Genomic DNA, 20,568 nt, shown 5'->3' on the forward strand with positions numbered 1-20,568 from the left:
AACTTTATGAGGCCAACATTACCTTGATAACAGACAGAGACACTGCAAAAAAGGAAAAGAAAACTACAGAACAATATTTGTGATGAACAGTAATGCAGGGGCGCCTGGGTGACTCAGTCGGTTAAGCGGCTGCCTTCGGCTCAGGTCATGATCCCGGGGTCCTGGGATCGAGCCCCGCATTGGGTTCCCCGCTTGGCGGGAGGCCTGCTTCTCCCTCTCCCACTCCCCCTGCTTGTGTTCTCTCTCTGTCAAATAAATAAATAAAATATTTAAAAAAAAACAGTAATGCAAAAATCCTCAAAAATATTAGGAAACTGAATTCAATGATACATTAAAAGGATCATATACTATGATCAAGTGGATTCTTTTCCAGTGTTGCAAAGATGGTTCAACATCTGCAAATCAGTCAGTGTGACACACCACATTAACAAAAGAAAGGATAAAAATCATATGATTATCTCAATAGATGCAGAAAAAACAGACAAAATTCAACATCTGTTTATGATAAAAACTCAACAAAGTGGGTATAGAGCAAATCCACCTCAAAATAATAAAGGCCATATATAACAAGCCCCCAGCTCACATCATACTCAATGGTGAAAAGGTGAGAGCTTTCTCTCTAAGATCAGGAACAAGACAAGGATGACCACTCTTACCACTTTTATTCAACATAGTATTGGAAGTCAGCCACAGCAATTAGGTAAGAAAAAGATGTAAGAGGTATCCAAGTTGAACAGGAAGAAGTAAAAGTGTCACTATTTGCGCATATATATATATATATATATATATATATATATATATATATATATCCCTAAAGACTCCATCAAAAAAACTGTTAGAACTTAATAAATCTAGTAAATTTGCAGAATATAAAATCAATACACAAAAATTTTTTGTGTTTCTATACACTAATAACAAACTATCAGAAAGAAATTAAGAAAAAAGTTCTATTTATAACTAACTGCATCCCAAAGAATAAAATATCCAGGAATCAATTTAATAGTTGAATGGGACAGAACAGACAGCCCAGAAATAAACCCATGCACAAATTGTCAATTAATTTATGACAAAGAAGCCAAGAATATACAATGAGGAAATGTCAATCTCTTCAATAAAGAGTGTTAGGCAAATTGGACAGCCATATACAAAACAATGAAACTGGATCACTATCTTACACATACACAAAAATTAACTCAAAATAGATTAACCTGAATGTAAGACCTGAAACCATAAAACTTCTACAAGAAAACACAGACAGTAAGCTGTTTGACCTAGGTCTTGGCAATAATTTTTTGAATCTGACACAAAAAGCAAGAACAGCAAAAGCAAAAACAAACAAGTGGGACTACATCAAATTAAAGAGCTCCTGCATAGTGAAGAAAACAACAGAATGAAAAGGCATCCTACTGAATGGAAGAAAATATTTGTAAATCATATAACTGATAAGATGCTAACATCCAAAATATATAAAGAACACATACGACACAATAACAAAACAAAAAACAAACAAACACCTCAGAAAACAATCTGATTAAAAAATAGGTAGAGGATCTGAATAAACATTTTTCCAAAGAAGACATACAGATGGCTAACAGGTATAACATCACCAATAATCAGGAAATGCAAGTCAAAACCACAATGTATTATTACCTCATCCCTTTGAGAAAGGCTATTACCAAAAAGACAAGAAATACCAAGTATTCACAAGGATGTGGCGAGTAGGGAACCCTTTTACACTGTTGATGGAGAGGTAAATTAGTATAGCCATTATGGAAAACAATATGGAGTTTCCTCAAAAGAATTAAAAATAGAACCTCCATATGATCAAGCGATCCTACTTCTGGGTATATATATCCAAAAGAAATGAAATCAGTATGTCAAAAAGATATCTGTACTCCCATATTTATTGTAGCATTATTTACAATAGCCAAGATATGGAAACAACCTAAGTGTCCATCAATAGATGAATGGATGAAGAAAGAGTTCACACACACACACACACAATGAAACATTTGTTTCAGCCATTAAAAAAGGAAATTCTCCATTTGGAAAAACATGGATGAATCTGGGTGGCATTATGGTAAGTGAAATAAGCCAGATAGAGAAAGACCAATACTGTACAGTATTTGTAGTGTATGTGGATTTTTTTTTTTTTTTTTTTTAAAGATTGAGCTCATAGAAACAGTGAAACAGAGAGTAGAATGGTGGTTGCCAGTGGCTGGGGATGGAGGACGCAAGGAGATGTTGGTCAAAGGATAAAAATTTCAGTTATAAATAAGTGAGGATCTAATAATGTACAGCCTGGTGACTATAGTAAATAATACTCTATTGTCTTCTTGAAATTGCTGAGAGAGGGGGCGCCTGGGTGGCTCAGTCATTAAGCGTCTGCCTTTGGCTCAGGTCGTGATCCCAGGGTCCTGGGATCGAGCCCCGCATTGGGCTCCCTGCTCCGCAGGGAAGCCTGCTTCTCCCTCTCCCACACCCCCTGCTTGTGTTCCCTCTCTCGCTGTGTCTCTCTCTGTCAAATAAATAAATAAAATCTTAAAAAAAAAAAAAGAAATTGCTAAGAGAGTAGATCTAACTGTTCTCAATAATAATAATAATAATGTGAGGTGATGGTTATATTAATTAACTTGATTTGGTAATAATTTTAATGATTACAATGGATATGCATGTAAATCATCACATTATAAACTTTAAGTATATACAATTTTATCAATTATACCTTAATAAACCTTAATAAAAAGAAAAAAGAAAAATTCCTGGGTGATTTACAGTAATAAAAACTACTCTTGAGAGTTGGCTCATTCCCTACCTACCTACCATTACTTCAATTCAACAATTTTTATTTTCAGAGTCCTCATTTTTTTAAGATTTTCTTTATTTATTCATGAGAGAGAGGGAGGCAGAGGGAGAAGCAGACTCCCCGCTGAGCGAGGAGCCCGACATGGAACTTGATCCCAGGACCCTGGTATCATGACATGAGCTGAAGGCAGATGCTTAACCAACTGAGCCACCCAGGTGCCCTATTTTCAGAGTGCTCTTAAAATCCTTTCTTTTGCCTGCAAAATCCTATGTGGTACTCTGCTTCTCTTTACACTGGGTTTCTCTCACTCCCCTGACTTTGCCACCTTTTATCTCTCTGCAGATAATTAATGCCTCCTGTCCTGATTATCTTGAATGCTTTTGGTTGACTTTCATTCCTTCAGATCTTAGCTCAACTATTACTGCCTCAAGGAAACCTTCTCAGACCTACCATTGTGGCTGATTTCTTGGCTACATACTCTCACAGAAGCTTGTCCTCCCATCAGAGCCCTTTTCTACAGTTTCGGGTTTACTAGTGCAAGTACTTCATGAATAAAGTACTTTTACTCACCACTGTATCTTGAGCATCTGGCAGAACGTGACCCAATACTGAGAAGTGTGTTAAAAAAAAAAAGAATGGGAGATGAGATCAAGAAAGTGATCTTTTCTTCCATTCCTCTAACCACTGTTGCTCCTGGATCTGAGTGGGAAAGTGGAGAAACTGGGGATAAAACCTTTCTGGTGGCATTTTGCAGTGTTATTATCTTCTGAGTGTAATTGCGAGGAAAGTGAATCCAACTTCAGCTGAAATATTCCAAACAATACCTGTAGCCAAATTATGACTGATTTCTAAATGTGGCAACATTGTTGCCAACATGAAAAGGGCTGCCCAGAACAATCTCTGAAAAATATGGGAAATGGATAAAGCAGTAAGATTGGCAGAGTGTGTGTGTGTTGGGTGTGTGTGTGTATGTGAAGGTTATTATCAGGATATTTAGGGCTTAGGAAGTTGAGTGTGTGGCTGGTGATTACCAACTTGGTCTTCCACGTCAATGAAGTTTGCTGGGTAATTGTTTGATTTTCTACTTGAGTTTAAAGAACACATACACACATGCACACATGCAAGTTTATGTTTCTGTGTCTCAAAATGGCTTATCGTATGCCATAGGAAAGTATTTGTGCTTATTTCTTTTTCTGTTAGCTTGGGACATTAATGTTGCTGTGGGAATTGTTACCATGGTTGTTCCAGAAGCGTTTGCAAATATGTACGTGTGTTCCCCCTTGATGTTTCTTTCATCTCTAAGATTAGCATCAGCACAAACAGTTGGAATAGTCAATATTACACATTTTTGTAGAACAGTTGGGATGATATATGAAAGGCTGTGAAGGTTTTTTTTTTTTTTTGTAATGTATTAAATTTTCAGTCCTAGAGGATATTTTAGAAAGCTAACATTCTATATGGAAAGATATCTAAATGTGAACAAGAGCAAGTGTGGGTCACCTTGACTGGAATACAAATTCTGTTTGGGAGAAGCATCAAAAAGGCAACTATAGATATAATTCAAACTTTAATATGACAACTTTGAGAAAGACTGTTGATCTATGCTTGGAACTTCCTTCATCAGAACTTGAAAGCAATTGCTTAAGAAAGCTATATTATCCCTCACGCTTCAGTTGGTCCTTGGGAAAAAAATTATGAAAATATACATAATGAATAGATTAACTGCTAGCAGTTGGGTTACATTGTCTTCCTAACTCAGTGGGGCCCAACTAATCTTTTAGGAAGCAAGTTCCTTAAATACATTGTTAGACCAACTGGAAAATTAACTAGGGTGCTGACTGGAGAGATCTCATTTCCATGCTAAAACTTGCCAAGTAGAAATGAAAGAGGTGTCCAACTACACACTTTTCCAAATGTGTCTGCTGTTTCTGGACCTTTTAATGTAAATTATTTCTTCTAGGGAAAAGAGAAGAACTGAGAGTTCCTTAGTCATTAAAAAAAATCAGAACATTAAATGAGATTGTGTTTAGCTCAAATGACAACTTCTTAAATAGCCTGCCATAATCTTCCTGGCCAAAAGAATTTACTCAACATTTAACTTCCATAACAGCTTTATCTCTCTCTAACCTAACAAAAGCTCCTACTCATCTAGAAAAAAAGGGGGGGTGGATGTTGGTACGTATACCTGAAAATGTCAGGAGTGACAATTTAGGCACAGTTGGAACCAGGGGATTGAGAGATATGAGCTGTATATACTCAGTCTTTTATGCACTATCCCTTAGTGTTTTCCTTGAATTGACAAATTGACACCTTTCTCAAGGCTCTCCTCACACTGTAGCAAGATGGCTGCCAGAAGATCTAGACTCCTGTTCTAGCCTCTCAGCAACTCCTATCAGAAAGGGACCTCTCTTTCCTAATAACTCCAACAAAATTACCAGAATTTTATCTTAATGGCCTGGCTTGTGTCACATGCCTATTTCTGAACCAATGGCTGTGGCCAAAGTGAATAGGAGAAATCTGATATCATGCAGTTCTGAGACATGCCATCCCTGAGAGCTGGGAGTGAGAGCCAACCACATAGGGTCCAAAAGTGGAAGAGTGGTTTCCTAAAGGAAAGTTAAGATGCACTTTCCAGAAGTAGGAATGGATATAGTCCAGACAGGAAAAAAGATGTTTGCTGTAGTATGTTTCCTAAGGAGAAGACGATTCCTTGATTCCATCCCTTGATTCTGTATTTGGCCATGTGACTTGCTTTAGCAAAGAGATTTAGCAGAAATGATACAAGTGGAGATATGAAAAGATACTTACTGATTGAGCCTGCCTCTTGCAACTGTGCTACAACTCTCATGAGACTATCCACTGGTCCTGAAGGAAGAACAGAGACATGCAGAGCAGAGCAGAGCTTCCCCAGCTCAGGGGATAGCTTCAGCTAAGCCTAGCCCAGAGCAGAGGCCCAATTTAACTCAAACATATGTGAATGGACCCCACCAAGATCAGCTGACCCATTTGTCACCTCTGAGGTATAATCAATGGCCATTGTTTAAAGCCACTGTGTTTTATTTATTTTATTTTTTTTATTTCAATGGTGTCTTTATTTTTTTTTAATTTTTTTTATTATGTTCAGTTAGCCAGCATATAGTACATAAGTTTTTGAGGTAGTGTTCAATGACTCATTAGTTGCATATAACACCCAGTGCTCATTACCACATGTACCCATCACCCAGCTACCCTACCCCCCAACCCCCTCCCTTCTGTAACCCTCAGTTTGTTTCCTGGAGTCCAGAGTCTCTCATGGTTTGTCTCCTTCTCTGATTTCTTCCCATTCAGTTTTCCCTCCCTTCCCCTGTGATCTTCTGTGCTATTCCTTATGTTCTACATATGAGTGAAACCATATAATTGTCTTTCTCTGCTTGACTTATTTCACTTAGCATAATCCCCTCCAGTTCCATCCATGTCGATGCAAATGGTGGGTATTCAGCCTTTCTGATGGCTGAGTAATATTCCATTGTATATATGAACCACATCTTCTTTATCCATTCATCTGTTGAAGGGCATCTTGGCTCCTTCCACGGTTTGTAAAGCCACTGTGTTTTAGAGTGGTTTGTTATGAAACACACCTGGTATACTGTTTGAAACATAATAGAAACTACTATCATTATCATTATCCATACTATCTTTCTCTTTCATTAATGTTTTATGTTTTAGATAGAGAAAGTCTGCCTGGGTATTAGTCAGAAACAGAACCAACAGGATATATCTATAGGAAGAGATTTATTATGAAGGACTGGCTTGTATAAACTGAGAAATCCTACAACTTGCCATCTGTAACCTGGAGACCCAGGAAAGCTGGTGATGTAATTCTAGTCCAAGTCCAAAGGCCTGAGAACCATGGGACCCAAAAGTGTGAATCCCAGTCCCCAAGGGAAGGAGAATACCAGTGTCCCAGCTCAAGCAGGCAGGCAAGAAGCAAAAAGGGGCAAATTCTTCCTTCCTTCCTCTACCCTTTTATTCTATTTAGGCCTTCAATGGATTGGATAATGTCCACCCATACTGGGGAGGACAATCTACTTAGTGCACTGATTCAAATTCTAATCTTATCCAAGAATACCCTTAAAGACACACCTAGAAATAATGTTTAATCTGGGCACCCCATGGCCTGATCAAATTGAGACATGAAATTAACCATCACAACCTGTTTCCCCTTTCACTGGCTAAAAATGGAATTGAAAATCCTGACTGTAACAATCATTTTTCTTCACACTTATGTTTAAATATGCAAACCAGACCTGGCACTCTCTTAAATTGTTATTTTCAAGTTCAGCCTGCTAGAATGGTGGACACTTGGGGTAAAAAAAACACCTGCACGGCCATACAAATCACACTGCAGCCACTTCTTGCTTGTTTTTTATGCCTTGGCTTAATTCAGTGCAAACCAACTCTTGGACCAAGACTGTTATCCATGGCCGAAATAGCAAACATTGCACCAAAGTGGAATTTTTGGAAGGAACCTGGAAGGTCATCTAGCTTCTAGTCTATCACCTTATTGGATGTTTGATTCTCTTTTATATACCCCAGGGCAAAAGTTTGTACCAACTGGCGCCTGGATGGCTTAGTCAATCAAGCCTCTGACTCTTGGTTTCAGCTCAGGTCATGATCTCAGTGTCGTGGGATTGAGCCCGGCATCAGGCTCCTCACTCAGCATGGAGTCTGCTTGGGATTCTCTCCCTTTCCCTCTCCCCACCCCCTGCCCCTCTCCCCTCTAAAAATAAATAAATAAATAAATAAAAATTTTTTAAAAAAAAGTTTGTACTACTGCACTTGAGTGCAGTCTCTTAAAGTAAAAAGTCTATTTTTTTTGGTCAGGTCTGATGACTATGGATCATTTTTTTCTGTGCTCTGAGTCCAAATTGGCCTTCCTTTATCATCCCTTCTTCTCCTGCAAAGAATTGTCAATATGGTTTGCAGAATTAGTGTGAGAATAGCTTTTCAGCTATAGTGCAGTCCTTCCATTAAGAACTTATTTCTGAGATCAACTATGCAGGAAAAGAATCAGGCTCAACTATCATTAGTTATTCCAATGTGATCAATGGTTTAGGCATGGGAAAATTATCAAATGAAATTACACTCGGGAAAAAATCGCTGGATAGCTCCCCATGCTGAAATGTGTGACTTCAGGTGGGTATTAAGGTCTAATGGTCCCCAATAGGAATATCTTCTCTTGCTTTGACTTTTAGTTCCTTTTCTTCTTTTGCAGCAATATGACACAGTGCATCCTTGGTTCCCTCCTGGGAGGGTAGGGAGTGGTGTTTATATGGATGGGTGTGTCCTTGGCACCAACCTCAAGAAGATGTGAATTCAGGTGGAAGAGAGACAGGTAGAGCATTATTGTAACACTGAACTCATGTGGAAAGTTAAGAGAACTTTGAGAAAAGTTAAAACAGGCTGTACTGAGGAACCCTTTCAGAATGTTCCATTATAAAACTGCTGATCTCAGTGGTGGCTAGAGTCTACACACCTCACCTGTGACACCCTGAGTCCAAGAGGCTGGTATCGTGTGCCAAAAAGCCTAGTTGGTCTGGAATTCTTGGTGAACATGAGCCCATCATTATCCATCTTTAGCAGTTCATACTGGGTCCATCTGTGCCTTTTAACAGCACATAGTTTGCAGTGTAAAAGATGTATGTGTCTTAGCTCTAAGAGGCACTTAGTTCTTCATTTGGTGGACTTTTTTTCTTTAGATTGTTTTGTTTTTGATTTTGATTTTTTTCCCTACTAGGTCAGACTTAGGCCAAATTGGAAAGCAGGGAATTAATGATACTTTATGTGTGTGTTGCACTTTATAAATATTAAAGTGTTTCTCCATCTTTTAATTGATTTTGTTGGGTATTCAGAAACCAAAGCCGGCATGGCTACTTTACTGCAGTTTGTAGAAGAACTGGCTAAAGCCCAAAGAGGCTAAGCAAGCTGACCATGAACACAAAGTGAGGAAATGGAAGTAGAAAATAGAACCCAGGTATTCTTTCTCCTAGTCCAACGTTCTTTACAGTTGGCTCCATCTTTAGGCTTTACCCTCTTTTTCTTTCTGATTCTGAGCACTACCTACCTACTTAACCCTAGTTGTGCCATGCACTCCGTCACTGAGACAGTTTAGACCACCAGGGCAACCAGGTTCTGGATCTTTTCCTAAGCTTCTCCCTCATCACAACTTTGTGCCAATGTATAATTTTTAAGGACCTATTCTGTGCTAATGAATAATTTCAAAGTATATAGATAGATATTTAAACACACGGTTCTAGAAATAGGCCAGAGGGGTAAAATAGGGTACAAACTCAAATGCCTCAGGGGCCAGGCAGGAAGTGCCAATGAGTGGCATAGTTTTGCTATCAACACTAGGGAGTGATAGGGACTGTAGCAAACTAGAGTTTGTTCTCTGTCTAAAGTTGAGTAGCTTCTACACAGCTCCAGCTGCCTGTGGCATGGAGGAATGCAGGGCTAATGCTGCCAGATCTTCCCACTTACTTTTTCCTCTACAGAACACTGAAAGTCTGGACTTTTATATGTAACTTTTCTATACCTTAAAACATTGAGCAGGCTTCACAAAACACATTCGTGTGTGTAATTGGACTTTTAGTTGGCCGATTTGTGTCCTCTGATTTGAGAGACAGAAATGAAATCCTGCTCTACTTGGCTACCAGGGGACTTCAGGAGAATAACAGGTGGCCTGGGCATCATTTTTTAAGAGGAATATAGACCAACTGGAACATATTTAGAGACAAAGGACCAAGGTGATCCAGAGAGTTGAATACATATAAGGAAAGATGAAAGAACTAGAGACATTTACTCTGGATGTAAGATTACTTGATGAGCTGCATATAGAAAATGGTAGAAAATTATTCTGCACAGTCCTAAGGGTTACCTCTCATGTTATACTACCCATTACATTTTAGACACTAGGCTTGTCTCTTCCTTCCCTCCCCCCTCTCCCCCCTTTTCTTTTTTCTTTTTTTTTTTTTTTGCTCTTTTTTTTTTATTCTTATGTTAATCCCCATACATTACCTCATTAGTTCTAGATGAAGTGTTCCATGATTCATTGTTTGTGCATAACACCCAGTGCTCCATGCAGAACGTGCCCTCCTCAATACCCACCACCAGGCCAACCCATCCTCCCACCCCCCTCCCCTCTAGAACCCTCAGTTTGTTTTTCAGAGTCCATCATCTCTCATGGTTCGTCCACCCCTCTGATTTCCCCCGCTTCATTCTTCCCCTCCCGCTACCTTCTTCTTCTTCTTTTCTTTTTCTTAACATATATTGCATTATTTGTTTCAGAAGTACAGATCTGAGATTCAACAGTCTTGCACAATTCACAGCGCTTACCAGAGCACATACCCTCCCCGGTGTCTATCACCCAGTCACCCCATCCCTCCCACCCCACCCCCCACTCCAACAACACTCAGTTTGTTTCCTGCGATTAAGAATTCCTCATATCAGTGAGATCATATGATACATGTCTTTCTCTGTTTGACTTATTTCACTCAGCATAATACCCTCCAGTTCCATCCACGTCGTTGCAAATGGCAAGATCTCATTCCTTTTGATGGCTGCATAATATTCCATTGTATATATATATATACCACATCTTCTTTATCCATTCATCTGTCGATGGACATCTTGGCTCTTTCCACAGTTTGGCTATTGTGGACATTGCTGCTATAAACATCGTCTCCCCCCTTTTCTTAACCAGCCTTTATACTCTCAGAATATATGGATTTAATTTTTAAAATTTTAATGTACCAGGGGAAGGGTGGGCAAATGTGCTTTATAAAGGTCTATATAGTAAGCATTTTAGAACTTTGAGCCACATAGGTCTCCATTGCATATTCTTGGTGGTTTTGTTTTTGTTCTTTTACAACTGTTTACTAATGGAAAAATCTTGTTAACTCCTTGTCCTTATAAAAAAAAGATCAAAGGCCAGCTTTTGTGGTTTGCTGACCCCTGGCCTAGATGGATTGAATAGTTAAACAGATGAGCTGGGATAGTCTTTTATTTCTCCTAAAACAGCAATTTCTATACTCTGTTACCACAAATATCAATAGTTGTTATAAATAAAAGAATTCTTAGATCGAATAAATTTGGAAAGCATTGGGTTAAGCAAAATTAAAAGGTTTTTGTTCTAGAAACTTTAACATGCTGATGTGAATTAAGTATTTCTAAGAAAGAACATTTCCAAAACTGACCAGGGAACATTTTTCTTGAGGATTTTATCAACATCTCTTAGGATATTTGCTTGGAAAATGCTCTCAAAAGGGAAACTGTTCTTGACAACCAACCAAAGCAAAACAAAACAACAATAATAAAAGATTTTTTGGTTCCTAATTCACCTTTTTCTTTTTTAAAGCCACTCCACCAGAGTTACAGAAAAGATGTTTAGAATCTTTCATACTCTAGAAGGCATAAAAGGTGCAATTGATATTCTTTGGAGAAAAAGGGCAACCAGTTGAGTTGGAAAGAAGGAGAAATTGTTTGGATTACTTTCCACCTAAGGGTGATTTCTGTGAAGTGAATTCCTAAATGCTTTAAATTACTCTGTTACTAACCATTAATCTGTGGAGCCCACACAGCAATCCATAGTCAATTGCTTGACCATTTTGATTAAAAACAATTAGCAGAAACTTCATCTATTTGTGGCTAAATGCTAATTCCCTGAAGAAAAAATGTTCACTTACTATGTATAGATTTGGCCCTAAGCTTTACAAGGCAAAAAGAGGAAACACCTTGCCCATTTCCTACAAAAAAGGAGCTAGGCTGAGTGTGTGATACACAGGAGTCACCAGACTTGGCTCCCATCCTGAGGTAAGTCAGATAGCTAATTGGGGACAGCATGTGAGCAGTGACCTGGACATACTTCGAGCCAAGCACATTTGCATTTGAGCCCAGCCCTACCTCTTGACCATCGCCTATCCTCAGACTCCTTCCTTAAACTTATTTGATTCCCAATGTATTCATCGGTAAAATGGAGATGGGAAAACTTATCTTAAAAGCGCTTTTATCATGTTTAGAGAGAGGGTACATAAGATAACTTGCCTATAGTAGGCACTCCATTGCTAGTAGCTATGACAAGCGCCACAAGGCAGTACAAGAAATCCAGAAGGCAATCCAGCCTCACTACAGGTGATCCAATTCTCATTTCTGCTCCATTACTGTGAACACGAAGATTTTGGCCTCATGGCTGCAAGATGGCTGCTCAATAGCTGCTCTCCCTCTAGGCACTGTTGCTGTTTTCCAAGCAAGATGAAAAAGAGTGGTTGAAGAGGAGGTAGTTTGTACCAGCTGAGTTTCTCTACTCTTTTTCAGGAAATCCATAGCTTTCTCTGATATCCCACACAATTTATTCTGCTTATAACTCATTGGCCAAAACTGGGTCATGAAATAAGTCTTAGCTGCAAGGGAATCTGGAGAGGAGAGTATTTTTTTTTTATTCTTATGTTAATCCCCATACATTACATCATTAGTTTTAGATGAAGTGTTCCATGATTCATTGTTTGTGCATAACACCCAGTGCTCCATGCAGAACGTGCCCTCCTCAATACCCACCACAAGGCTAACCCATCCTCCCACCCCCCTCCCCTCTAGAACCCTCAGTTTGTTTTTCAGAGTCCATCATCTCTCATGGTTCGTCTACCCCTCCGATTTCCCCCGCTTCATTCTTCCCCTCCCGCTACCTTCTTCTTCTTTTTTTTTTCTTAACATATATTGCATTATTTGTTTCAGAGGTACAGATCTGAGATTCAACAGTCTTGCACAATTCACAGCGCTTACCAGAGCACATACCCTCCCCAGTGTCTATCACCCAGTCACCCCATCCCTCCCACCCCACCCCCCACTCCACCAACCCTCAATTTGTTTCCTGCAATTAAGAATTTGGAGAGGAGAGTATTTTTAAAAGGCACATTGGCTTGAACAAGACTGAAAAATAAAGAAAATAAGAGTGCTCAAGAAGGGAAGATGAGAAGACCAGGTAAAAAGCAGAATTTCCTTCAGAGATTTTACCCATACTTGCAGGCCATCCTCTAAATTTTGGCTAGGTGGTTCCAGTTTGTATTCCATGGTATAAAGAAGCCAACCAGGTTCTTCTGTCTTTGCCCCCAGAGAAATGAATAAAGACAGCTCTCTACTCTTGGGCATTTTCTACTCTGTTCCAGGTCATCATGTAAGTACTTTATATGTATTTTCTCATTTAATCCATCACACAGCCCCAGGAACTAGGTAGGTACTATTATTATCCTCCTTTTACAGAGGAGAACCCCAGTGCACATATTCAGTAACTTGACCCAGGCCAAACAGTTACTGAAAGGCAGAATCAAAATTATTTTCTAAGTTGTTTGGATTCACAGTCCATACTCTTAAGCACTATTCCAGTTTGCCTCTTTAAAAATAAGTAATCTTACATTTATGGTCAACTAGTTTTCAAAAAGGGACAAAGGAAATTTAATTGGAAGAAATGATAGTCTTCAAAAAATAGTGCTGGTACAATTTGGTATGCACATACAAAGAGATAAATTTAGACCCTTATGAGACTGTATCCTATACAAAAATTAAGTCAAAATGGATCAGACCTAAAGTAAGAACTAAAACTCAAAACTTTTAGAAGAAAATCTTTGTGACTTTGGATTAGGCACAGGCTACTTGTGTATGGCATTGAAAGCATGACCTACAAAAGAAATTGGTAAATAAAATTTTAATACAAATTAAAGACTTATGTGCTTCAAAAGACACAGTTTTGAAAATGAAAAGATAAGCTCCTGATCAGAAGAAAATATTTGCAAAGAATATATCTGATAAAGGATTTGCATACAGAATATATAAAGAACTCTTACAACTCAATAGTAAGACAACTTGATTAAAACTGGACAAAAGATCTGAATAGATATTTTGTTAAAGGAGAGATACAAACTAGTAATAAGCAGATGAAAAAGGTGTTCCACATCATTAGTTATTAGGGAAAAGCGATTTATCACCACAGTGAAATTCTATTTCTTATACACTGAAGTGACTTTCTTTAAAAAGACAGGCAATAACATATATTGGTGAGGCTATGGAGAAACTGGATTCCTTTACACCCCTGTAAAGTAAAATCCTACAGCCACTGTAGAAGCCAGTTTGTCAGCTTCTTAAAAAGGCAAACATATTCTTACTATATGACATAGAATTCTACACCTAGATAACTACCCTAGGGAAATGAAACTTATCTCCATACAAAGACTTGCACATAAATGTTCATAGCACCATTAGGTATAATAGCCAAGAAGTAGAAACAAACCAAATGTCTGTGAACAGCTGATAAGGAAAATGTGCTATACCCCTGCAATAGAATACTACTCAGCAGTGAAAAGGAATTAATACTGATACATGTACAACAGGAATGGGCCTCAAAAAGAATAAGCCAAGTGAAAAAAAGCCATATGCAAAAAGCTACATGTTATATGATTTTATTTAGGCAAACTGTCCAGAAAAGGTAAGTCTATAGAAAGAAAGCAGATTAGTGGTTGCCCAGGCAGGGAGTGGGTTTGGCTGCAAATGGGCACAAGGGATCGTTTCTGATGATGTTTGGATGACTTCAAATTTACCAAAAGTCATTGAATTATACGCTTAAAACAGGTGAATTTTATGTTATGTAAATTGTACACTAATAAAGCTGTTAAAATAAAAAGTGTTCTCAAAGGAATAGAGAGGTTATTTCCAGATATCCCTGTCTACTTTATCTTACTAATGAATCTAGAGTAAAATGTATAAAATCGAGCAGTTCCTGACAGAACCCAGGCTCAATTTCAATGCCAAATTTTGAGTTGCATTCTGCATTTATTTACTAAGTATTTCATTGACTAAGCCTTTACTTTACTCAGGTTTCCAATGACACAATACATGTCTTCCAAATAAATAATTATTAGCCAATCCAAAAAAATTACCATTGACCTTACTCACCATTTGCATCTTCTACAAATTCTTTTTCGGTCTGTGCTATGGAGTCCAAATTATCATAGAGTAGAAACCCTAGGGCTGGTTCTTGTGCTTATCAAAGTCCCTTGGTGCCTATATGATCTATTTTTGGAGTGGTCATTTGTCCCTTTATCATAAAACATTGTGTTAAATCAACTTATTTGTTTTATATGGGATCTGCCACAGTATTCAAATATGCATCCTGGAAACTGATCTAATATAATTTAGAAAGATTTTCACGATTGAAACAAATCATCAAACCATCAAAGTTTGATATCTCTGTGAAACTGAAGCTTCACCATCTCCCTTGGGTAAAAGTTGTATCATTTACAATTTTGAAATAAGTTTGTGATGTTCCAATTGTGAAAAGCTTTATAGACCTAGCTGACATTATTCCAAGGATGTAGCATTTCTTTAAGTGGCTTTTTTAAAAATAAAAAGAAAATGACACCAATACCTGAAACTAATATTTCACTGTATGTTTAACTGAAACTTAAGAGAAAAACTTCAGGGGAAAAAAAATGACACTATGCCTTTAAAAAGAAATTGACCTGTGATGTGTTTTCTCTAGACTCTTAATTTGTCTAAAAAGAACTACATTGCTTATACAAGTCTCAAGTTCTGCCTTAATGCCACAAAAGAAGCTGAGACTTTCTGTTTTTAATTATAGAGGCCCTGACTACATTGTTTTAAACCTTTGGCAACCATTTACATGCGCCCAGGAGTTTATCCTCAAATCCCCTCAAATCCCCTAACGCCCAGGGAGTGTCTGTAACTTGTTTCATCCAAAACCACACAGCCAGTTGGTAGGTCCCTGCCTCATGCTTGTTTTGCCACACTGCTCTCTTAAAGCATCACAGAATCTCAGAGCCCAAAGAGAACTTTGAGACAATGTCGTCCAATCTCTTGACCTCATGGATGGGCAGCTGACCACAGAGATGTGGAAGATTTCTGCAAGGTGGTCTCAGAACTCTCTTCCACTTGGGTAGCATTCCTTTAGGATGTTCTGCTGGTGTTTTTAAGATTCCTAAATGTAGGGAACAATTTAAACACTTCAGTTTATTTTCTGTATCTTGCTACTGTAATGGGCTAAGAGAACAAAGTTTAGTGTAACTGTTTTAGGCAATATAAATGACCATTTAGAGAGGACCATCTTGATGGTGAGAAGTGATTGGGTAGTAAACACATTTTATTTTTATTAGGAATGTAATTTATAAATTAATTCACTTTAACATCTGTTTCAGGCTTATTTTAAAAAGTTCTTTTTTGTTAATGGAGTGCTTTCACGTTTATTACCTTATCATATCATCCTAATAGCATCATAAGGTTGGTATTGGTATTCTGATTTAACGGATAAAAATGTAGAGTGCTAGAAACCATGGGCAGATTGCCCAAGGTCATACTATTAACTAAACAGAGGAGGGATCAAAGCCTTGATTTTTTTCATTTTAGGACATATATGCTCTTCCCAATCCATCTTATTACCTTCTGGAATTTAATGATATTGTTGTCCTTTGGTTTTCTGTTTTCTGATAAAACTAACAGTTTATCACAGACTCTATCTACAAGAGTAGTTTGAGAAAATTTAATAAAGCACAGGGGCTACTGCTGTGACTATGGTTTTTTTTTCTTTTTTAATTTTTTAAGTTCTATTTTGTTGTGAGAAGAGTTTAACCTTAAATCAGTTTTCTTCTGAAATACAGAGACTGGCTAGAAGCATTCCTCAAAGAAGGTAAGATATTCATAAAGTTGAAATTGTAAAGCAAAGGAATTAGGAGTGATTATTCTTTTCATATGTATTCACTTTATAAAAGATTTACCAAAAGAATCCTATAAATAATACACAAGTGTTCTTTATGCATTTCAGATAGGATTCGGTTGACCCCCAAAATTAATCATTTTGCAATCAATTTTTCTAAGAAGTTCATCTCTTGCTCTTTGCTGACTATCTTATTTCTTAAAAATTTCTTTTCTGTCACATTGGAATGGTAAGATTGGCCTCATCCTCTGTTCTCAAAATTATTGATGAGTAATGGATTCCAAAGGGATCATGGGAAGTACTTAATATTGAACCTGAACATACGGCAACTGGAGCTAACTCCAAATTCTGAATGATGGAATGTTACCTACTCTGCTTGGTGTTCTCATGTTTGTAGCCCAAAAGGCAGGTTCATGTGGCTTTCAGGATTGGTGAAGAGTAAGGAATGTCATTCCTGAAGGATGGAAGAGCAAATAGGAAATTCAGGGCTCACAGTTGCACAGCACTCTTTGATTTATTAATTTATTTTTAGTCTGACAATAAAAGTAGTTCTATTATAATTATGTTTCTTGCCTGAGATGAAACAATTCTGATTTTTAAAATCTTCAGATGAAGATATACTTTTTTTTTCTGGATAGTGGGGTAGGCATGGGGGTGGGGCTGGATATTTGTGAGTTGTTAAAAGAAAAGAGGTTGGTGGAGAACAGATGGCCTCCTCCACCATACATATTCATGAGTACATTTATTTCATTATGTCATCCCCTGGGAAACTCTACACTTCAGGTTTTTTAAGTTTGTATGGCCATCAAACTGAGCAGTCAGAAGCCCTCTGTCAAAAACTGTGTTGCTGCAAAATTTGAAGAAAAGTATGCGAAAGCCTTAGCTTCACACTTTTGTCTTGACTTTTCATCGCTGAAACACCTGTTATTTTGAGATCTAAGACAAGAATGTCATTGAACATAATAAATGTTAAGTGTTGATAGCTGAGCTGACATGTTTCATTAATCAGATGGTGGCGTGTTATGTTTAGAGTATCACTAAGCACATTGTTTGCTAATTTCATAAGAAACATGAGATTAAAACATGTCTCCATGTCTGTTGTCACATCTCCAAAGTTCATGCCAGGACTTCCTCATATGTAGATAGGAAATGGGTCATCGGATGGTTTGGAAAATGTTCATTATTGAATTCCCTGTGTGTCTGATATTTGGCAGGAACCTACCTATTATGTGCTTTATCAAACTCCTTTCCACTGGGCCAAGACACAGAGAGGACTCTGAGAAGCATATTTTTTCCCCTTTACATTATGAGCGAGCTCCTGCCCAGTGATTAATGGAGGCATCTCGATAGCCTTTGCTTTAAATGATGTTATCACTGTCTTCATTTAACTTCACATTTCCTTACCTCAAACGTGAATAAGAGCATTTCTGTCTTTTCTCATTGTTGCCTGGCCTTGAGAAACTGTTGATGTATGATGATTTGTTTTATAGAGCTGTCAGGTTTATTGCTTGTATACTTCTCTATCAGATGATATGATGTCGTCTGCTCCAAAAATCTGTGCAGAAATAGAGGCATTCGTGAAGTCTACTCACTTGGATGGAGCAGTTCATTCATTTTCTGAAAATCCTTAAAGTAATAATCATGATGAATTTAACAACAATAACAGTAACAATAACATAATCTAACATTTATGAAGCAGTTACTCTACGGCAGGCATTATACTACGAATTTTACAGAAACCTTATGATGTTGATTCTATAGTTTTACATTTTGCAGTTGAAGACACTGATATTTAAAGAAGATTGGTATCTTTTATGTATCGTGTCAAGAAACATGAGACTCTTTTAAGCCACGTGTTATCCCATTTAATTCTTGTGATCTGTCAGAAACAAGAGAGCCAAGAATTATGAGAAGCTGAAAGGTCCCATGGAGCCCAGGCCTGAGTAGATTTTACAGCAAGAAAAGTCATGTGCAAATGAGTTATTGGGCATCAAAACCATGAAAAAGAAGAGGGAACTATTTTGCAGGAAGAGAATAAAGTAGAAAACAGAGAAGTCAAATGAGGGAGAGAGGAGAGCAGAGAAGGTAGTTGGCTGGGTCTCCAATAGTTTCATAGCTCCAGCCAGCATTTCCCAGGAGGTCCAGCTGTGATTCATTTAGAGGTATGATCTATATTCTAACAATAATCTTCCCTTGACTTTAGGTGGCTTTGATATGTTGCTATTCCTCATAACCAGAAGTCTGGACTTGTAAATAATGGATCTAAGATTCATTCATTCATTCATGTGTGTTTGAACCTAAACCAATCAATGCTTACTCTAAGTCATTCTCTGTTTAGTGGTCTCCCACAGTGGAAAAAGAAAGCCCTGGTGAACATGGCCATAGGGCAACATGTCTTTTTAGAGTTATCGATTGGGAAAACAAAACAAATATATAAAGGAGGAAGCTGTGTAGACAGTGACTTCCAGTAGCATGGCAATAAATCCAAGCAATAGATAGTGCTAGTCTAAGACTACCATTATTAAAACACATTTTGTTGTCTTTAAAAAGGTTATAGAAATGAAAATGCTTATTAAAAGCTATTATTATAATAAAAGTTTACAACAGGAATACATGAAATAAAAACCCAAAGCCCTTTTATTCTTCTCCCCACTCCACTGCTCAGGGACCCATGATGCATAGTTAGGAATGTGTCTTTCTAGGACTTTTCTATCGACAGACCGAATATGTTCAAGCAGTTCATACCATTCATACTTTCTCTTTTTTTGTTTTTAATTTATTTTTATTTTTAAAATTTTTTTAATTTTTAATTTTAATTTATTTTTTTTAGAGAGGGGAGGGGCTAAAGGAAAGGGAGAGAAAGAATCTTAAGCAGGCTCCATGCCCAGTGTGGAGCCTGAGGTGGGGCTCAATCTCACAGCCCTGAGATCATGACCTGATCTGAAACCAAGAGTTAGACACTTAACCAACTGATCCACCCAGGTGCCCCCATTCATACTTCCTTCTTATTGATTGTACATTATATCATGGACAACCTAACATAAGAATACACACAGATTTGCCTCATTCATATTCACAGCTACATGGCATATTCCATGGAATAGGTACACCAGTTCTCTATCAATGAGCTTTTGATTATCTCCAAATTTCTGCTATTACATATCATACTTCACTGAAAAAAACCAATTCTTTTTAAAGTGCCTCATTTGCTCATTTTAGGTTATATTTCAGAAACAGTGTTGGAAGAATTAAAAATATATAGGTCCACCCTTACAATCCTAAGGGATATGTAAGTATAATACATATTTACAGCTTAAGTATCACCTAAAAATCAGTTAGTATGACATTTATTAAGGTATCATGATGCTAGCCATTAGTCAGAATTCCTCCAGGTTTCAGTGTAATTCAGGGGAGGAAAGGATGAGTGTTATTGCAATTACTTTTGTCTATCTAAAAAAAAGATTTTAAAACATTAAAATATAGCAGTGATGAACAATTGACTCTGGGGGGGGGGGTGAGATTGCTCTCTGAGTAATTTACCCCTGATAGAAAACCAACTGGTGAGCAAGCATTTATTGATCACCCATAAATTGCCAAGCACAGATATAGGAAAAGATCTAGGATTTTTTTTTAATACTTCAAGTGGAACTCACAGTCTGTGAGCACATAGAGCAGGAAGAGATGAATGGGCCTACAGCAATCAGATGCTGTTGCTGATGTTTTAGGACTTTGTATATATGATTTCAGAAACAGGTAGATATATAAAGCACAGGGAATATAACAATGTTGAGAATATATAGAGAAGTTCTGGTAATGTTTTACAAAATATGAGGATTTTTCTTACTTTGGATACAAAACACATCTAGCCAAAAGTTATGTGTTTTGTGAATATTTACTGCCTTCCAAAGTCATGGTAGGTAAGGAAATCTTAAAAATTAGTGAAGCAATATATATGTAATAGCCAGCCATCTCCATAGGTCTTTATTAAGAGTCAAATAGGTGAAAACTT

Source organism: Mirounga leonina, unplaced genomic scaffold, assembly GCF_011800145.1.
Source record: "Mirounga leonina isolate KUSES-001 unplaced genomic scaffold, KU_Mleo_1.0 Mir_94, whole genome shotgun sequence".
NCBI classification, from domain to species: Eukaryota; Metazoa; Chordata; class Mammalia; order Carnivora; family Phocidae; genus Mirounga; species Mirounga leonina.